This window comes from Oryctolagus cuniculus, chromosome 11, assembly GCF_051225735.1.
Source record: "Oryctolagus cuniculus isolate XC-2025 breed Fujian yellow rabbit chromosome 11, ASM5122573v1, whole genome shotgun sequence".
Lineage (NCBI taxonomy): Eukaryota > Metazoa > Chordata > Mammalia > Lagomorpha > Leporidae > Oryctolagus > Oryctolagus cuniculus.
In genome coordinates, this window is record NC_142877.1 from 5,458,207 (window position 1) to 5,472,464 (window position 14,258).

At 51.1% G+C, this 14,258-nt stretch overlaps 1 long non-coding RNA gene across 12 annotated transcripts in view; it reads left to right on the forward strand.

Annotated features, from left to right (window-relative positions):
• The window catches only part of LOC103352232 (uncharacterized), a 247,708-nt gene that overhangs the window by 174,222 nt on the left and 59,228 nt on the right, over positions 1-14,258 (forward strand). The window contains exon 4 of one of the 12 annotated variants that reach the window (XR_016215716.1): positions 1,529-1,595. The exons of 10 other annotated variants lie outside the window; for them this stretch is intronic. This is a non-coding gene — a long non-coding RNA (uncharacterized LOC103352232). The remainder of the gene's footprint in view (positions 1-1,528; positions 1,596-14,258) is intronic. One more of the 12 variants, XR_016215717.1, reaches the window with a different exon arrangement.

Here is a 14,258-nt window from a genome sequence, read left to right on the forward strand (position 1 = left end):
TGGAAAGGGAAAACACACGCCTGAGAACAAAGCCAGCACCTGTGAAAGCAGGGTCAAGGGGTCGATGACTCTGGGACCACTTGGGGGCCCGGATCCCTCTCTGCCTGAACGAGCCTCTGTGCATGGACTTTGCAGTTGTGTGTGCCGTGTGCTTAATGTTCCTGCTTCCCCTCCTAGCCCAGACTGGGTTTCTCTTCCTTTTTTTTTTTTTTTTTTTTTGACAGACAGAGTTAGACAGTGAGAGAGAGAGAAAGGTCTTCCTTCCATTGGTTCACCCCCCAAATGGCCACTACAGCTGGCGCACTGCGCCGATCTGAAACCAGGAGCCAGGTGCTTCCTCCTGGTCTCCCATGCGGGTGCAGGGCCCAAGCACTTGGGCTATCCTCCACTGCCCTCCCGGACCACAGCAGAGAGCTGGACTGGAAGAGGAGCACCGGGACAGAATCCGGTGCCTCAACTGGGACTAGAACCTGGGGTACCGGGACTAGAACCTGGGGTACCGGGACTAGAACCTGGGGTACCGGTGCTGCAGGCGGAGGATTAGCCTAGTGAGCTGCAGTGCTGGCCCCCAGATTGGGTTTCAGTTCCCATAGGTGAAGAGCAATCACAGACCAGAGGGTCGACTTTGAGTAACGACAAGGAACAGACTGTCACCATCACCAGAGGGTGCATGGTGAGGCCCAGCCCTTGAGCGGAGGACAGGCGGGTCTAGGAATGTGCAGGGCACAGACGGGTGCCGCGGGGCTTCCCGGCAGGCCTCAGCAATGCCTACAGCGATTCACCCTTCACGAGGCGTCACTGAGGGCAGCGGCAAGGACACACTGTCCTGGACATTCCTTCCTGGACTCTGCACCGTGACCTGCGACAGGACCTTGTGCAGTGGAAGTCAGTCCCATTCCCTCCAGGGGTTATGCCGTGGTGCTTTCTGGACCTCGGAATTCACCTACCCGTACCCCCCCCCCCCCCCGTGTAAAATGGACATGGTGGCACTTTCACTCTGTGCTTAGCTCCGTGTTTGGTACTGAGCAACGTTGGCTGCCCATCCTAGTACTAACTGCTGTGTTTAATGGAGATTCGGGATAGTCAGCAGTGATGTAGTTACAGCATGAGGAGTTTTTAGTAAAGAGAGAGTTAGTTCCATCAGTATGCTTCTGTTAACCCCTTGCTCACTCAGACTCCTAACAAGGGAGCTCAGTTCACATTCTGGGATGATCATGACAATCAGCAAGTGCTCACTGAATCCCAGCCCTGGCCCAGAGCTTCAGCTTTGGAGCTGCGGCTGAGAATGGTTCTAGTTTCCACCAGGGGGCGCCAGCTGCAAAGAGACCATTTCAGCGGGTGGCCACAGGGATTCTTGAGGCCAGGAGCACGTGGGTGATGCAAAAACTGAGGGCTAAGAGCAGCCGGCCAGCCGTCCGCAGCCCATTTCCTGCAGGCTAACTTGGAACTTCAGCTGCCGATCCAGATTTTGGTTTAGTCTTTGCCAGAACCCCACATGGGAGATACGGTTATTTTCTCCGTTTCACAGTAAGAGCAGGGGCTGTGTAATGTTTTTGAGGTGACGGCCAGCAAGTGACAGGTGAGACTGACGAAAGGTGAGCTGTCTCGGTAGCCTGACCACTGGGCTGTGTGGTCGTGGGTGTCTTGGAAGCCTGACCACTGGGCTGTGTGGTCGTGGGTGTCTTGGTAGCCTGACCACTGGGCTGTGTGGTCGTGGGTGTCTCGGAAGCCTGACCACTGGGCTATGTGGTCGTGGGTGTCTCGGAAGCCTGACCACTGGGCTATGTGGTCGTGGGTGTCTCGGAAGCCTGACCACTGGGCTATGTGGTCGTGGGTGTCTTGGAAGCCTGACCACTGGGCTGTGTGGTCGTGGGTGTCTCGGAAGCCTGACCACTGGGGTACGTATTCTTCGGTGTCTCGGTAGCCTGACCACTGGGCTATGTGGTCGTGGGTGTCTCGGTAGCCTGACCACTGGGCTGTGTGGTCGTGGGTGTCTCGGTAGCCTGACCACTGGGCTATGTGGTCGTGGGTGTCTCGGAAGCCTGACCACTGGGGTACGTATTCTTCGGTGTCTCGGTAGCCTGACCACTGGGCTGTTGGTCGTGGGTGTCTCGGAAGCCTGACCACTGGGCTGTGTGGTCGTGGGTGTCTCGGAAGCCTGACCACTGGGGTACGTATTCTTCGGTGTCTCGGTAGCCTGACCACTGGGCTGTGTGGTCATCGTGTTTCCCTGCTTCAGCCTCTGCTTCCCGAGACGGCTGATTTCTTCTGGCAGGATGCATGCACGCTGTCCTCGCAAGGCAGTAAAAGAAAGTTCTCAACTGTTTCCTGGTTCCCCTCTCATAGTGGCTGACAATTGGATGAGCAAAGGCACCTTCAACTCAGGAGGTAAGTTAGTGAAATTCTTAGGTTCGCAGGATTCAGGGCCAGACTGCCTGAGTTCAAATTCCAGCCTCCCTGCTTGTACCCAATATGACTCTGCCCTACTTTCTCCATCTCTCTAAGCCTCAACTTACTGATCTGTAAAGTGGAGCTCCTAAACACAACTACAAGGGTCCTTCAAAAAGTTCATGGGCAAATAGAATGAAAAGATAAGTTAACTTTGCTGTAAAACATGTTTTAAATCCATCCCTAGGTTTTTCATAATCTGCATTTTCTGTGAACTTTTTGGAGACTCCTTTGAAATCTACAGAGGGCGTGAAGGGCATTGAATGAAGTAGTGGATCTTGTTTGACATACAACAAATGCTCAGTTGCGGTGGTTAGCTCTTTTTTTTCCTTTAAATATTTATTTATTTGAAAGTCAGAGTTGGCATGAGAGAGAGAGAGAGTGAGATAGATAGATCGATCTTCCTTCTGCTAGGTCATTCTCCAAATGAGCATAACAGGGGCTGGGCCAGGGTGAAGCCAGGAGCCAGAGATTCCTTTTGCATCTCCTACATGGGTAGTAGGGGCCCATGCAGCTGGGCCGTCTTCCTCTGCCTTCCCGGGTGCATTAGCAGGGAGCTGGATCTAAAGTGGAGCAGCTGGGATCGGAACTGGAGCTCCAGTATGGGGTGCTGGTGTTGCAAGCTGCAGCGTAACCTGCTGGGCCGTATGCCTACCCACAGGAGAGGTTAGTTCTGATCTTGGTCACAGCTCCCTCTCTCTACCTCCCTACGAGTGGGTCGGAGGGACCCAGGTACCCCCCACACTGTGGAGTCTCCGTCATCACTTCCTTTCACTTTTATCCTTTTCCTGTTCTCTTTGACAAGCAGGGAAATAACACTTTAATTTTAAAATTAGCATTTACCTTTGCCTCTCTACCTGGGCCCTGCTTCGTGGTCGAGGTTGCTTGGTGTTTATCTGAGAGATAAACACGATATTGGACTGCTGTTGAGCGCCAGTTGTGAGGTAGCCAGGAAAACAGCACTAAGGAAAGCAAACACAGCCATAACCTTTTCTTCTCTCTGCCGCTCGTGCTGCCGGAAAGGAGCACACGGCTTTCCTTTTCCATAGCTCACTTGTAAGTGGGAGGAGCAGGCAATGAGTATCACAGGGCTGACGGGTTTCTAGGGAGCCCAGGAGGGCGAGGAGGAGGCTGTGAGCCGGTGAGCAGTGTCTGAGTGACCTCAGATCTGGGACCACCTGGCCCCTGTGCAGCCCTGGCGTGCAGTGGCTCCCAGCCACCCTGACTGGGAAAGCTTGGGCTCTAAGCCTCCTCCATGGCTGGGGTGGTTTTCTCTTGGGAAAGCTGCATGCACCGTGAGTGAGGTGGTAGACGTGGGGTGTGCTGGCTCCCAGGGTGCGTGTCCAGATGCGGAGACTGATGACATCTAGAGTGGGCTGGATGCTTGGAAGGGTCCATGCATGTGAAAGAGCATGGTGCAAGGGGTCTTTTTCCCCACACTTTACAGACACCCTGTATGATCAGAGTTCCCTGATGGACCTCGTTTCTCCTTGTGTTCATAAGCAGCTTGACGTCGTTCTCGGAAACAACACTGGCACTTGGCAAGTGCTCCGTTTGTCCCTGGCATGATTTAAAATCCTTCCTGTGCATTACCTTGTCTGATTCCCTCAGGGAATCTTTCCCCACTTTGCAGAGAGCAGGAAACTGAACTGGGGTCATCTGGCTCCGGACAGTGCAGCCCTGACCACCCTGCAGTGCTGCCTCTCAGTGGGAGTTCCACATCTGCACAATGGGTGCACTATACCATCTCTGTGCTTGGGCTGATGTGAGGATTGAATACCCAATTACACACGTGAACGCGGGGGTCAGGCATGACCCATGAGAGCTCTGTAGCCTGCGGGCTGCTGGGTCCAGGGCTGGTCCCCTCCCCCGAGCTGCCAGGTCATGACTTGAGTACAGTGTCGGGGAGGGGACGCTCTCCTGTCCCTGGGTGGTCCCTGTGGCTCTAGGGTGCTCCCAGGTCCTTTCTGTGGAGGGAGGCCTGCTTGAGATTGAGGTAAGAAGGCGGATAATGCAGGTGGGGTGGGGATTATTCCTGATGACATCATTGGAACCCCTGGAGTCTGCCATCCTTGGCATAATCACTTGTTTGAAAACAACCCCCTATTTTATACTTAATGTCATTTCTGCAGGATTTTTGCCTCTTGAAACTGAAATTTCATGGCTTCCATATGCATATCACAGGTTGTGGCCATGAAGAGCAAAGGTGATTGATGGGCACAGTGACCTTAGCCGCACATTTACCTGTTGCTCTCAGTTCTGATTTCTTGACCTTGGTGTTATTGCCATTTTACACGGAACGGTTCTGTCTTGGGGGGCACCCTGTCCTGGGCAATCATAGGAATGTAGCAGTGCCTCTGGGCTGCCACCACCACGGCCCAGCTGTGAGAAGAGGAAATGTCCCCAGACACTGCCGGTGTTTCCCAGGCGACAACATGGTCCTCGTGTCCAGGAGCACCGGTCTGGATTGATCTAGAGCAGGTTTCTCCTGCAGCTCATTTCTTGGACCTTGTTTTTTTCGGTAGGAGTTGGGAAAATTCTTGGGAGCAAAACTTGAGATCTTTGAGAGCTTTGGCACCAGGCAGCTGTGAACAATGACGGTACAGGCTGCGAGAGAGAGTGAGGGAAGTCTCCGTATCGATTGGGCATGGCCCCGAGGGCAACAAGTGCTCCGTGTTTGGGAGCATTTGCGATGAGCAACGGATTAGGCCACTGAAAGGTTGAGTCATTTAGCTCTAAGGCTGTCAAGTGCTTCCTGGTGAGGGCCCTTGATCTCTGGTTACAGAACATGTCACCAAGTGGCAGCCGTCAGCCCAGCCACCTGGCACAGCTGCTCACGGCTTTGGTGGGGCTGCAGCCGGAGCACAGATGGGGATAGCATTCGGTGAGATCCCAGATCCGCTGCCTTTCCCAGACAGTTTACATCTAAATCACCCCATAATTAATCTCACAGTACGTGTGCTTCCTGCTCTTTGCCCAGTAACTCCTGCTCAGCCAAAATGGCACCTCCTCAGGGAGGCCTTTCCTGATAGCCCACTCCTACCAGGAAGCTAAGACCCCATGTATGACAGACATATCTAGAACTCTGTACCACACCCCCCAGGATCCTTCCAGCTGTTCTGGGGCCCTCTGCCCTGTGGGCTCTCCAGGATGCTCCCTACCTCCCCCTGGCCTGCTGCCCTGGAGGCCTGTGGACTGCTGGAGCCATTCTGTCCGTGTCTCCCAGGCTGGTCTTGTGTCAAGGGCTGACCACATGGGTGTGTGAGGGCCTGGCTCACTGGCCAGGGCCGGGATGTCTGAGGCATGCTTTGATTCTCAGGTCCATTCTGGCTCAGGTGAAGCTGCGGTCTGCGTGATGGTGTGGGAGTTCAGCCCCTGGCTTGCCCTCCTCCCTATTTCTGCCTTCCCCCACATTCTCCATGTATCACTTCCACATAGACACGCCGACCTCAATGCTGGCATTGCTCTTCTAATACTGTGTACCCTTCCTGCGTGGTCCTTCTCACAAGTTTAAGTTAGATGATTATTTATGGCTGGTCTTTGCCTTGAAGGCAGATTGCTATCTTGCTGGCTGCTGAATCCCTGGCCTGGGACAGGATTGCCACCTATTATTGCCTTTGTATTAACAGTGGCTTATGTCCCAGTCCTTGTTCTCCTGTTAATAGACGGGAAGCCTGAGGGCAGGACTGATGTCTAATAAATTTTATATTCTCTACTTCATTTCCCCTGAGGCTTCACTGATAAGAGATCAGTTAGTGTTGTCGCGTGATTAAATGGTATTGACTGCTAATACGCACTGAGCACTTGGTGTCTGGTACAGGTATCTGTACCCATTACTTCTACTCATTTTAAGTGCTATTGGCTGGGCCCTCTAACTTATGACCTGCTGCTGGGGTAGGTCAGAAAAACCTTGCTAGGTTTTGTGTCTTGCTGCAGGGGATGGCCAGAAAGGCTTTCCCGTACAAGCCATTCCTCAAACTCATTCAGCTTCCATATTAAATAGGCAAAGGTGCCATGTTTTGGCGTGTCTGGAGCTCCGTCACTTGCATTGTGCTTCGTGCCTCATCTACAGCCTCTCATCAGGCCCGTGGGGCAATCCTGTGGAGCGGGGCCATTTGCCATCCTGCTGGACAGAGCTGGGGTGCAGGGAGCTCCGGGTGGGCCCAGAGACACCCAGTTAACACATGGCAGAGTGGGACCTTCAGCTTGCCTTCTGTCTGACGTCAAACGCTAGTTTTGCTAACATCCTTAGTTGCTGCCTCACTGTGTCCTCTTTACCCCCAGAACAGTCACTGGCAAAGGAGACTTACTGTTTTAAAAATATTTACTTGAAAGGCAGAGTGGCAGAGTGGCAGAGAGAGAGAGGGAGAGACAGAGAGACAGAAAGAGAGATCTTCTGCCTGCTAGTTCACTCTTCAAATAGCCGCAACATCCCAGGGCTGGGCCAAGTTGAAGCCAGGAGTCAGGAATTCCATCCAGGTCCCCGACATGGGTAGCAGAACCCAAACACTTGGGCCATCTTCTGCTGCCTTCCCAGGGGCACCAGCAGTTAAGCTGGATCAGAGGCAGGGCAGGGACTTGAGCCAGCACTCTGACAAAGGAGGGGGGGCGCGGAGATTCCGGCATGGCACGTGGTGGCTAAACTTGCACCACGACGTGGGCTCCAGGAGATCTGTTCATTTTGACAGCACTTACCGTCCTCAGAACAGTGCCCTGAAGGTATTGATTGATTTGTGGCATTCACTCAGTAGGTAAGAACGTGAAACTAATGAGAGTGAGATCGCAGCAATGATGGATATGGTTCATCCGCAGGCATAGGAAGTACCCAGGAGAGGCTGGTGACCCAATCAGTAGGGACCATCCCTATCACTGGACAAATGACCAGTACTGCTGATTCATTTATTTTTAGCTGGTTAACTAGAGAGGCAGAAAGACATGTGCACACACACACACAGAGGGAGAGAACTCCAATTTGCTGCCTCAATCCCCCGACCCCCATAGATGTCCACAGTGACCCCTGGCCAAGCTGGGTGCTGAAACCAGGAATTGGGAGTACAGTCCAAGTCTCCTACATAGGTGGCAGGCACCCAGTCACCTGAGCCATCACTGCTGCCTCACCTACCCCCCATAGATGTCCACAGTGACCCCTGGCCAAGCTGGGTGCTGAAACCAGGAATTGGGAGTGCAATCTGTCTCCTACATAGGTGGCAGGCACCCAGTCACCCGAGCCATCACTGCTGCCTCACTACCCCCCATAGATGTCCACAGTGACCCCTGGCCAAGCTGGGTGCTGAAACCAGGAACTGGAAGTGCAATCTAAGTCTCCTACATAGGTGGCAGGCACCCAGTCACCCGAGCCATCACTGCTGCCTCACTACCCCCCATAGATGTCCACAGTGACCCCTGGCCAAGCTGGGTGCTGAAACCAGGAACTGGAAGTGCAATCTAAGTCTCCTACATAGGTGGCAGGCACCCAGTCACCTGAGCCATCACTGCTGCCTCCCATGCCTGCATTTGCAGGAAGCTGGAGTCAGGTGCCAGATACGGGCACTGAACCTAGTCACGCCAATATGAAGCTTGGGCATTTTAAATAGTAGGCCAAATGCCACCCCATACTGCTAATTTATTAAGTGCATATTATTCACAATTCTGTTGGCTGCAAGAGATAAAAGCTAATTTAACTTGGCCCTAGCAATACAGGGAATTTGTTGGGTCAAATACATGAGAAGACCAGGCATAGCTGTACAGCTGGATCCAGGAGCTCAGGCTGACATAAGGTGTCTGTTTCTTGCCATCTTTCAGATCAGCATTTCTCTGTATGTCTTCACTCAGTTGTCTTTATCCTTCTGATTCCACAGGGCAACTGAAGTGACTGGCAGCTCTTATGTGTCTTTATTTTAAAAACTACTTTTATTTATTTGAAAGGCAGAGAGAGAGAGAGAAAGAAAGAGAGAAAGAGTGAGGAAGCACTTTCATCAACTGCTTTACTCCCCAGATTCCTGCCATAGCTAGGGCTGGGCCAGGCCAAAGCCAGGAGCTGGGAACGCATTCTGGGTCTCTCATGTGGATATTAAGGAGCCAACCACTTGAGCCATCTTCTGCCTCCCAGGAAGCTGGATGGGAAGTGGAGGAACTCATACTGGTACTGGTACTCTAGTATGGACCACGTGTCCAAAGTGGCAGTTTAGTCCACTGCATCACAACACCCACCCAGGGCTCACTTTGTGCGAAGACATACTTTAAAGTCATTAGTGTACCTGCCTTGTGGTTTGCTATTAAGAGAAAGTTGCATATTGATGAAACCAGGCAGGGATAGGCTGGTGGGGGGCCTGAATTTAGAGCAAACAGAAAGAATGAAAGCAAACACAAAGATGTTAGAAATGTGGTTGGGAAATTAAAAAAATAATGAGCCGCAGCGTGGGAAGTAGGTGATTAATAAAGGATATTGTTGAGATGCATTCAAGGTGCAAGCTGGATGGATGGAGGCATTCTTAGACATCTTCCAGTGAGTTTTCACCGGTCTCTCCAAGAGGGCAGTGGCCTCGCTGAGCTCTGAGTACCAGCCTCCAGGACCCACATGTGCTGCACGTCTGTGAATTCTGGGGGTTGCTGGGAGCCGTGGAATGTTCTAGGTGTGTGGCAGAGCCAGGTTACTATCAGGAAGTATTTCCATTTGAGCACTTTTGGCGAATTACCTGCAGACATCCATGAGGAAAGGCATGTGAATTTCCAAGACACTTATCATGAGTGAAAATTTCTTTCCACATTTTAAACAAACATGCATTTCCATATCTGGTGTTACATTGACAGTTCGATACTCTTTTTCTTGAAAAGTGTTCTCCGCAATTGCACAGGTTCCCGCAACATGTAGATCTGCCCTGATTCCTCTTCCAGCAGTGAGGTTTAGGAAGAGGTGCGTGATGGCACGTGGTTGAAAATGTGCATTACAACGTGGATGGAGGTGCTTCACAGAGCTCCTCCCTCGCTTCTCTCTCTCACTTTCATGCCCTGCCCCCCTTCCACTCTACCCTCCCTTTCGTTCATAGGTATGCTATTCTAGACCATGATCTAAGAGCTGGAAGTATCAGATCCCTGCTGTCATGGATCTTATATTGTAGTTGGGGCAGCAGACAAGGAAGCAAAGCATAGATCATGCATTTTGCATGGCAAGAAGTGCCAGAAAGAACACTGGAGCCAGGGCACATGGACAGCAGGGTGGGGGTGATGTGCGGTCACATGGTTGGTGCAGCCTCTTTAAAGTGGTGCCTTTTCTGCCGAGCCCTGGGTGGAGAGCCTGACCTGGAGACTGGAGGAGTGTCCCAGGCAGCATATAGGGCGAGGGTGACATCCTGTGTGTGTGAGCCAGGGGTGGCACTTGACTGCTGGGAGGAAGTGAGGGGTCTGCCATGAAGCTGGCACTTGAGGTCATAGCCATTCAATGATAGACTTTGCCATTGTCAGAAGTTTGGATTTGATTCCGAACCTTAGGGGTCCCCATTGTAGGATCTCAATTGTAGGGCTGCTATTGGTACAAGGAGTTCAATAAGCCCACTTCAATGAAGGTGGTGGCTTCTGGGGGTCCCATGGGCTGCCTAGAACTAAGTGTACTGCCTTCTCGGTTCCCTGTCTTGGAGGTATTGATGGGAGTAAGAGATCAAAGGAATTCCTGTAGATACAGTGGATCATGTTGATCAAAGTATGCAAGATAATAACTCAGGAAGGGAAAGTATGGGGTCAACCATGATGCTTTGCAGCAAATTTTCACCTGTTTGGGCAACAGATTGAGGTCAGGACCCAGCTGGGCTCAGAGCCTCTGCTTATCAGAGTTCCAGGAGCAGTGTGGAGGGAAGGCAAGCCAATTCCAGGAGAGGCCTGGACGACAGACAAATCAGAACAAGCGCACTGAAAACGCACTGCCCTTAAAGAGAAGTCACAGAGCGCGGCTTTCTTGTAGCTCTGTCTGCAGTTAGTCATGCAAAATCGCTGTCTGGATTTGTTTTCAAAAGTGAAAGTGAAAACAAAATTGGTTTAAAAATATATTTAGAAAGGCGACCCCAAGTAACACTCTGATGACAATGAAGGCGATTTCCCCACTTGAGAACAGTGCTTCTGGCATTGTAAAATAATCAGTAATCGTGAGTTATAAGCATCAGAGACTGGTTTTGTTACCTTGTGAAAAGATATTTTGAAAGGGTATCCTGCAACTCAGGGGACAGGAAAGGCTGGAAGCCAGTTGTAGCAGGTACAGGAACTCAGCCACTGCAGAAGGTCTTGCTACCAGGGTTTGTGAAGTCCTGACTGAGATGATCCTCCCCCTGGAGTCTGCCCAGGCTCCAGGTAGCTTGGGGAATGGCCTGCTCCTGGCCAGGTGAGGGCAGGGCTTATTAGTGACAGCACAGGCGGGCGATGCCTCCACAGTAAGGCAGGGTGCTGTCTCCAAGGACAGCAGAATGAATGCTGGGCGGCCCCCAACACGGCCTTTGTAAGCATTGGTGAGCCGCTCCAGCGCAGCAGTGCCCTCTCATCGTGGCTCTGCCTCCCACACGCATGTGTGCAGATGCGCGTGCAGGCTGTCAGTGTGCATTTTCAGTGGAGACTTGGGAGCTCTGAGCACTGGGGAACGTTCACACAGGTGGAAGGAGAAAGGTGTGTGACCTTGCAGGGTCATTCCCTGGGTGCATCAGGCCCTGGTGAATTGAGTGCACACTGTGGTTGGGCTGAGAGGCAGAATTCAGATGTGCAGTGTTCACAGGGCAGCCGCTTTGGGACCTGGGAAGAAATGGAAATCCATTTCACTGCCCACAAAGATGATATGCATAGCAGAGCAGGTTTTTGGTACATCTCCAAAGATACTCTTTATTCATCTTTGCTCACTGAGCCTGGGAGAGTTGGATCCCGTATTTTACTGATGGAAATCTGGGCCCCAGATTGACAGTGTCCTTAGTCACAGACATGAACAGTCAATTATAGCAGTGGATTTGGAGCCAACTCCTGGCACACCTCGTATGAGCTGGGTGGCCTGGGGTAAGGCATTTTGCTTTTTGAAGCCTCAGTTGCCTGCTCTGCACAACGGGTATGAGAATATTACCTTTCTCATCATGGATCTACTTTGAAGGCTGATGGCACAGAGCCTGGCAGAGGTGGTGTCTAAGTGTCAGTTGTGACTGTTAGCAGTGATGGTGCTGTACTTAAACCGGTTTGGCTTCCAAAACCGTCCCTGTTTCATACCAGCCGTGTGAAACGTGTACCCTAGCAGAGTCCTCCTGCTGGTGGCATGGTTATCGAAATGTGATAATGGAGGTGACATCCTAGCTCATTGCCATCCTCCTTGGATGGTGGCGCTGTGTTGAAGTTTGCAGCGCCCCCACTCTTGTCAGCTGGACCAGAGATGTTCAGTACTGTGGCGTTATGAAGCCCGGACAATTACTGTGGGCTGTTTCACCTCACGGAGGTGTTTAGCAAGAGCACCTACTGCTTTTTCATCGCCTCCATAAAGACGCAGATTCTTTTTCTGAAGCAGTGAATGAGAAGGCAGAATTTGGGAGCAACCCTTGAGAGCAGGGGCTGGCGGCCCTGCGCTGCAAAGGCTCAGGGGGCACACATTCTGGGCGTCGTGGGCCCGGCGGTGTGTCCCAGCTGCTCGGGATCAACGTCCCAGCGTGAAGACAGCCATAGCCACGAGCAGTTTCCACAGCTTCCCTTTCTGTGGTTTCAGTTACCCGTGCCAACTGCCACTGAAGTTATTACAGGGGAAATTTCAGAAATAAGCAGTTCGTAAGTTTTTCAAGTGTGCACTCGTATGATGTGTGCCGCTGCTCTATCCTGCCAGGAACATCCCCTGTCCAGTGTCTCCAGGCTGTCTAGGCTACCCACCCCTAGTCACCATGCAGCTGTCTTGTCATCAGATTGGCTGTTGTGGCAGCAGAGTGCTTGTGTTCACGTGACCCTTATTTTACTTAATACTGTCCCCAAAGTGCGAGAGTGGTGACCTCGGCAATTTTATTACAGTATGTTGTTATACTATTTAATTTTTTTAGATTTATTTATTTATTTGACAGGTAGAGTTACAGACAGTGAGAGAGTCAGAAAGAAAAGTCTTCCTTCCATTGGTTCACCCCCCAAGTGGCCGCTACGGCCAGCGCGTTGCACTGATCCGAAGCCAGGAGCCAGGAGTTTCTTCCTGATCTTCCATGAGGGTGCAGGGGCCCAAGCACTTGGGTCATCCTCCACTGCTATCCCAGGCCACAGCAGAGAGCTGGACTGGAAGAAGAGCAACTGGGACCGGAACCCGGAGCCCATATGGGATGCCAGTACCGCAGGTGGAGGATTAACCTAGTGTGCCACAGTGCTGGTCCCATTGTTATACTATTTTATTATTGATTATTGTGGTTAGTTTCCAAGCATGTCTAATTTATAAATTAAACTTTATTGTAGCTATGTATGTGTAGGAAAATATAGCATATATAGGATTCAACATTACCTGTGGATTTAGGCACCCACCGAGAGTCTTGGAAGGCTCCTCTGTGGACAAGGGCAGGGGTTGTGACTATCAACAAATGAATGTGGCTGTGTTCCAATAAAACTTTATTTACAAAGGCAGGCATTGGTCCAGGCTTGGCCTGAGGGCTTAGTTTTCTAAGCCCTACTTTGGTGATTAAAGGAAACACATTGGCACCTCCACGGGCAAGGCAGAGGTGGGGTTTCACATTTTTAAAGATCACCTTCCTGGATATATTATTCATGGAGAAGCCTCCCAGGGTTTCAAAGGATCAAACATTTCATTGAAAAAATCTGGTCCTTCCAACCACATGTGAAGCATGAGCTTTTGGCTTTTCTAATTTTAGATCTATTCTTTGTGTCAGTTGGCTCAATCAATCCACCATCGGCTTCCGGACAATCCTAGGTCCAGAAAACAAGTTCATGGCACATTTCAGGGGTCTCTCCACACCCCTTCCATTTCTCTAATCCTTGGAGTTTTCTCTGTCTTTGGATGTCACCTGTTAGGTGATTCCTGTGGGGGAGGTGCTGGGCTGGTAATGTCCAAATTCTGGTGTCTTCTTTCCTGCCCTGGCAGCTGCAGCAGGGACAAGTCCTGCCAGACTCCCAGTGGCTGGGGAGTGCTTTCCAAGTCCCCCTGGGCTGGTTGTCCAATAATAGCTCACTCCACGCACAGGCTCTATTGTGTTTGCTTAACATTTGGGCTTCTGCCAGGTAATTTACCTATAAGCTATGCAGAGAAGAAAAAAAGAAACCATCCATCTAAAGTATTCAGATTTTGGCCTTAATTAAAATGCAGAATAAATATGTAAAGGCTAAAGAGCATGAATTATAGATACGGAGGTTTCTATATTAAAATCGGTTTTCATCTATGGAGGTGCTTGTGTGTTTATGGCAGGGAGAAGTGTGTGTACAAGTCCGCGGAAAGCAATATAATTATGGCTGTGTGTGCTTAGCAAGATGGGAAATGGATCTGTTGTGAGAGAATGAATCCTCATCTACCTTTCTCATTTCGCTGGCTCCGTGGATTTTTTTTCCCACCTTGATTCTATAAAGGGCTAATCCTGACCCCTTGTTATTTAAATTGCTTTACCAGGGCTAGAAAAGCTTCCTTCAGCCTCTTAAAAAACCCTTGCTCACCTGGTTCTAGGAGCAAAGCCTTTTCTGTTCATTACTTCTGCATGGAACGCGGCCGTGTTGGCTGTGGGGATTGGGCCGAGGCTGAATGACAGGTCTAGGGTCTTAACTGAGGTCATCCTCAGCTCATGGAATGCTGGAGGCTCTGGGCCTTCCCAGGCAGGGTGGGAAGGGAG